This window comes from Heliangelus exortis, chromosome 3 (genome assembly GCF_036169615.1).
Source record: "Heliangelus exortis chromosome 3, bHelExo1.hap1, whole genome shotgun sequence".
Taxonomy (NCBI): Eukaryota; Metazoa; Chordata; class Aves; order Apodiformes; family Trochilidae; genus Heliangelus; species Heliangelus exortis.
The window spans coordinates 7,711,365-7,717,364 of NC_092424.1; the positions used below are offsets into that span (position 1 = coordinate 7,711,365).

General features: G+C 45.7%; 1 protein-coding gene across 1 annotated transcript in view; it reads right to left on the bottom strand.

The window, feature by feature from the left end:
• The window catches only part of GREM2 (gremlin 2, DAN family BMP antagonist), a 59,661-nt gene extending 58,291 nt beyond the window's left edge, over positions 1–1,370 (bottom strand). The window contains exon 1 of the mRNA XM_071739071.1: positions 1,065–1,370. The gene's annotated coding sequence lies outside the window, so the exon portion shown is untranslated. The remainder of the gene's footprint in view (positions 1–1,064) is intronic.
• Positions 1,371–6,000: the final 4,630 nt, after the last annotated feature.

The window sequence follows — 6,000 nt, forward strand, 5'->3', positions numbered from 1 at the left end:
AAAAAAAAAAAAATCCACCGAAACTTATATAACCACTTTCACAATAGCATGCTAAAAATTAGTTGTTCAGCCGAATGCCACTGCAATTTTTTTTTACAAGAGCTGAAACTCTGCAAGACCTGTGGAAGTGCAAGTATTTCCTTAGCTTTAGCAGAAAGCCAACCAGGAGCTCCCTGTGAGACAGGCATGGGTTTGTATTATTATAATCCTCATTCGTAAGGCTAAAAAACACCAACGTATGCATACATTTATATATATATATATATACACACACACATATTGCCAGCTATTTGTTCTTGGACCTGATCTCTCATGGGGTTTCATAATCACAAACCATCATTAACCCAGAGCAAAGAGAGAAAGGTACAAAGGGGCACAGGTTTCAAGCAAGAGATTAATTTTTTTTTTTTCTTTCTTTCTTTTCTTTTTTTTTTTTTTTTTTCCTTCCTCTTTTCTTTTCTTTTTTTCCCTTCGATTGAGGGAACTTGGAGACGGGACGCACGACACTTCAAACCCAGAGGGATTTTGGCCATTCAGGTAACTTCCGAGAGAAGCACTTCAGAGCAAAGCACCCAGACCCCGGCGGCTGCCGGCAGCCGGCTCCCATGAATTTCCTTACGTGCCCCTGGAAACGCCCCACGGGCGGGCAGCAAGGAAAGCAGCGGGACCGGGTGCTCTCGGCGGGGCCAGCCGGGCTGCCGCCTCCCGTGCTGCGGGGACCGGCGGGGCAGGCGGCCGCCAGGGCTGCGCTGCGGAGGGGCTGCGGCGGCGGGGGCTGTGCCGTGGGGTTGTGCCAGTGGGACTTTGATGTGGGGTTGTGCCGGTGGAAGCTGCCCGTGGGTTGCGGCGGCTGGGGCTGTGCCGTGGGGTTGTGCCCGTGGGAGCTGCCCGTGGGGCTGCGGCGGCGGGGACTGTGCCGGTGGGGCTGCAACGTCCCCCCGCTGTCACGGCTCCCGCGCAGCCCCGTAAGTGTGAGAGGGCAGGGGAGGAGGAGGAGGAGGAAGGGAGCGCGGCGGCCGCAAGAAAAAAAGCGGTGCCCGAGCAGGAGGCCGGGCGCCCCATACCTGTACGGAGGCGGGGAAGGGTCTGCAGCTCGCTCCGTCCTGCCAGCTATAGATCCCAAGGGGCGATGTAGCGGGGTGGCGGTCGTCGCCCGCTGGTGCCGGTGGCGATGGTGCGAAGCCCCGGCTGGCCGCAGATGCCCATAGGCGCTCAGTGTGGGAGAGCGGTGCGGGGGGGAGAGCGAAGTGGCTTTGCCGGTCCCGGCGGAGGAGGGAAGCTCGGCACTGGCTCGGCGTAGCCACTGCCCGAGGAGAGGATCAAGCCCCAGCTCTCGATTGGCTCCGGTGGCCAAACAGCTCACCCCGGCCTGCCCGCCCGCCGCCCGCCTCCCCTCCGCCGCCCCGCACTCCGCTCGCCGGCGGCTCCGCTCCTCCCTGCCAGCCTCAAGCCTCCCAACCTGGTGGGCAGATCTAGACCCCTTTCTTTTCCTACACTCCCCCCCCTCCTCCCCTCCCCCAATCCCTAATGCGGCGTCCAATCCCGAGCCTTTTGTTTATGCAGGGACATTCTCACCCTGGAGCTGACAAAACACGCTCCCTTCCCTTCGCATCTTCCTCCCTTGGCTGAAGGACCTGCAACTTTAAGCATTCGTGACGTTTTGTGTCACGCTCAATAAATAGGCACGTTTGTTCTCCGAACACTTAAAAAAAATATCCTTAGCCGGTAAAATTAAAAGCATGCAGCGCCCCATCACCTGGGGGCTAAAATTGAGGTAGGACAAAGCATTCCTTGCCTGAGTTTACTTTGCTTTTCTTCCACTGTTTGGGTTCCTAGCCCTGTCTTGGTTAAATACACGTCAAATCATGGCACGCACAGAAAATAGAATCAGGATGCTCACCCTCCTCTTGCTGAATCCCGGGTTATTCAATCGCCCCGGCTGTGATTGTCATTCCTCGGTGCATCTTTGATGTTGGTATTCTTTTCACTCAGGATGACTTATGTGGCCCATGGAAAAGGATTCCTTCTCCCACAGACATGCTGTAGTCTTAAGCCAAATCTGAGACCTGTCTTCTGAGCAAAATGGCAATCTTTTGGGTTCAGTACGACCCTCTGTTTAAACAAGAATATAGCTGAACCAGATAAATAGGCCCTTTGGATCTTCTCAGTGCAGGAAGATGTAATATTGTTGGCAAAATTACTTATTAAAATTAGGGAGAACAAAATGATCAGATATAACAGATGCACTCAATTAATGCAATGACCTGCATTTAACTGATGCTGTTGAATTAAATAATGTCTATGTCTCTTGGTACATCAGGTGCCACTAAAAGTCAACATTTACCCAAATCTGGCAGACTGCAGCACTTGACACAAAGAACAGAGCTGCAGAGATCCCTTTGCATGACAGCAGCCCGTACATTCTTAAGTAGTAACCTCCATAACATTTTAATTGATTCTGTATTTCTTTTTTTTTCTATGAAATTGTATGCTTTTTTTTTTTTCCTTTTCTATAAAGCATGCATACTTTTATCTCTGGGGCATGCAGAGCTAGTAAAAGAATGTTTTTATTTTTTTTTTTATGTTCAGGCAAAAGTCAGAAAAATAAAAATAGGAATATTAAGAAATATGTAAAACCAGACATATTTAGAAATATGCATACTTGAGGCATAATCCATCCTTCATTTGAAAAGCTTTATTGGCAAAAATGTCCCTCAGTGGATTCAGCAGAGCCACACCTCTGGAACACAAGTAAAAAATACCATGCTTTTGTTTTATTATGTCCTTTTCCTCCACATATTGCCTACTTACTTTCCCTGGGTGAAATTAAATCACGATTTTCAACATCAAACTACATTTATAGCCATGGCAAAACAGACACAGCAGTCACTGCATATCCATCACCCCCCAGCACCCCTGCAGCAGGTGGGTTTCTTCCTGACTGCTCCTGAACCAATCTGGCTGGCTGTCTTTCAGTATTTCCTACATCAGAACATGGTACCTTCCTTTACCCTGGCTTTCTTCAAGGAAGAATACTTACTCTTGAATCATACTCCGTTTTCAATCCCTTTTCTCAGTGTCCCCTTTTTCTCCCTCCAGAGATGGAGGGTTGGGTGGGAGTAAGGCCCTGCAGCTGGGCAGTTGTTGAAGCAGACACCAGGCCAGGCTGTTCCCTTAGGTCTCCCTCTAGTTATGAGTTTTCAACTGTATTATCTTATGATTTCCACCAATTTTTTCCTCCTGCTTTGTGTTATTTTGCAGAAGAGCTCTGAACATGATACAGAAGTTTTCCTGTAATAAATTCCTTGTGCTCCTTCTTTTAACCCAAGAGCTTTTGGATGTACAAATGACTTGGGACTTCGTAAGATTTTGTGCTTCCAGAGTTGTTACTTCCCATTAGCCATTCTCAACATTGTATTTTTTTCCTTCTGTGTTAGTTTGGATTCCTTTACAGAACTGATTAGGTTTCTCTCTAGTCTTGTTCAATTTAATAGCTTTTAACCTGTCCGTTTTATTTATGTCTGCTTAAGTGCTTATTTAATCTTTTCCCTTATAACTATAATGACCTTCCACAGGTTACTATAATCCTAGAAAGTATGTGGGGAATTTAAAGATTTAAAAGTCGTTTGACTTCATAAATAATATTTATTTTCTCATTATATGCCTTATTTTTAAAAGAGCAATGTTATATTTTTTACTTGATCAACATTTGTTTTTCACACATGTCTAATAGTAAGGCTAAATGAGACAGTTTGGACTCAAACCAATCTTTTTCTTTACTACTCTGTTAATGAGAACTAGAAAGGGTCTTGATCTGACAGAAAACACTTAGAATACTTATTCTTTCTCTGGTTTTACACCAGAATTTTATGGCATTTAGAATACTTCAGTTAGGTGTGCAGGTTTTAATTTCTAACAATAAAGAATTCTACGCTGCAGAGAGCAGTTACCTCATGATATCAGGATCAAGCCCATTCATATTGATATTCCTGCATCTCATCTGTAGTGTGAGGGTCTGAGTTCTATTGTATTCCATATTTAAACTAACAGACTGACCTTTTAATGTGCCCTGGCTGAACCTGTAATTCAACAGACTGTTGAAGTATATACCTGCTTCTAAGCTGGTATGACTACGTTTGATGACTACGTTCTACTTCTGATGTGGCCATACTTCAGGAGTGGCTGTAATCCATGTCTTTTGTCTCACACTGAGATGAAACAAGTAAGTGGTGCCCATATCCCTCAGAGTAAGGACCGTATCTCTGTGACTGCCATTAAAGAAACTCTGCTTTGCAGCCCTGAATGCAGAGATTGTCTGGGTTTGTGAGCACATCTGGCAGAAGTGCCTGGAGAGCTGCAGCACAGCCCCAGAGGCAAGGGAGACCTGAGATACAGTTCAGTCCATCACATATCCCAACATCATTCCTGGCCCAAGACGTGATCCAGAGTTCTGTAAGACAGGAGAGAAAAAACATGACTGTAAACTGTCAAATCTACCACTGAATTAACAAACCCTTTGTGGGTGTCAGGCTAGGCACGTGCCCTCCTTGCTCACACCCTGACTAAGCAGCCAAGCTCTGGAGCCAGGAGCTGTCCTGAGAAGCATGACTGCCTAAGGACTGCCATGTGCTTCTACTTCAGGCATGGGGGGCAACCCACAAACTGCTTTCCTTGCCTTGCACTGCCCTTTGGTTCTGTGCCATTCCTGCCTCTTGACCGATGGGCCTTATCTCTTTCTAGTCCTAACTCATCTTAATCCAAGAGTTTCAGTACAAGCTCTTTGATTTCCTGACCTTGCTCCTGATTTGCTCCTTGGTTTGCTGTAGCCTTGATTTATCTGTTTTCCTGGGTACACTTTCTGTCTGGAGTCTTGGGCTGATCTGTCCTTGGTGACTGTCTCCTGGTCTTGTGTTTCCTCGGTCCCAGAGGATGGACTCACCCCAGATACAGCCACTGCCTGCAAGTATTCCACTTGTGGTTCTTTAATAATTCCCACTGAAAGCCACCTTGCTGAATGGGAATTATAAAAAGTGATATCCCACTGCTGACGCAGAGCTTTTGGCACTTGGCTTATCTGGATGATAATTTAGCTGCCTGGGGAGCAGGTCACAGCAGCAGTGTTGGGTTGGGGCTGAGGAGAAGCTGGGAGAATGCAGGAGAATGCTGTGTTCCCCTTAAGATTAATCACACTTGTCAGGTTCTTCAGCAGTTCATACTGTTTTCATAGACAATTAGGCACCTAAATGTCATTGGACATAGTGCACCTGTTGCTTTTTTTTTTTTTTTTTTTTTAATTTGGAGTTCTTTCTAACGTGGATTCAAGCCAGGAAAGCACTCTAAGCAGCTGTAATTTGGATCCTGGTTGGTCTTTTTTTTTTTTTCATGACTTTATCTCTGCTGTGAAAAACAACTCTAAAATATGTCTCTACCTGAGACAGGGCAACATCTCATCCCAGGATATGAGTAAATATCTCATCCAACCCACAGTAATGAACTTCATTACTATGGATTAAAGTATTTCTGTCAAAAATGCCATCTTTGTATTTCACTGCAGACACTGAACAAACCTTTGTCAGTCTTTCCTGATTCTGACTTCAGACATAAATTATTCTATGTGTTCCCTGGAAGGAAAACAAAGTGCTAGCACCTTTCTCCACCATTATCTTCTTTCAGTTCATTCAGATAAATTTAACCTGAGCCAACCTCAGATACTCAGAGCCCATTCCTATCATCAAGGGAATTGAGCTTTAGGGATTTGAAAGGTGCCTCTCTGCTGTGTGTTTTCTTGGAGGAAATGATTGCTTGTCACACGTCTACCTTTGAAAACCCTCCAGAAGGCTCACACATTGAGTTTACCAAGTTAAAAAGGATTGGTCCACACAGAGCATGAAATAAACTTCTCCTTGACTGAATTTTTTTTCCAGCTTGGGGATGATTTCCTACCTAGCCTAGTGAAGGCTTAATGGTAAATACTGCCTTACTGGTTTTGAGGAGATGGTG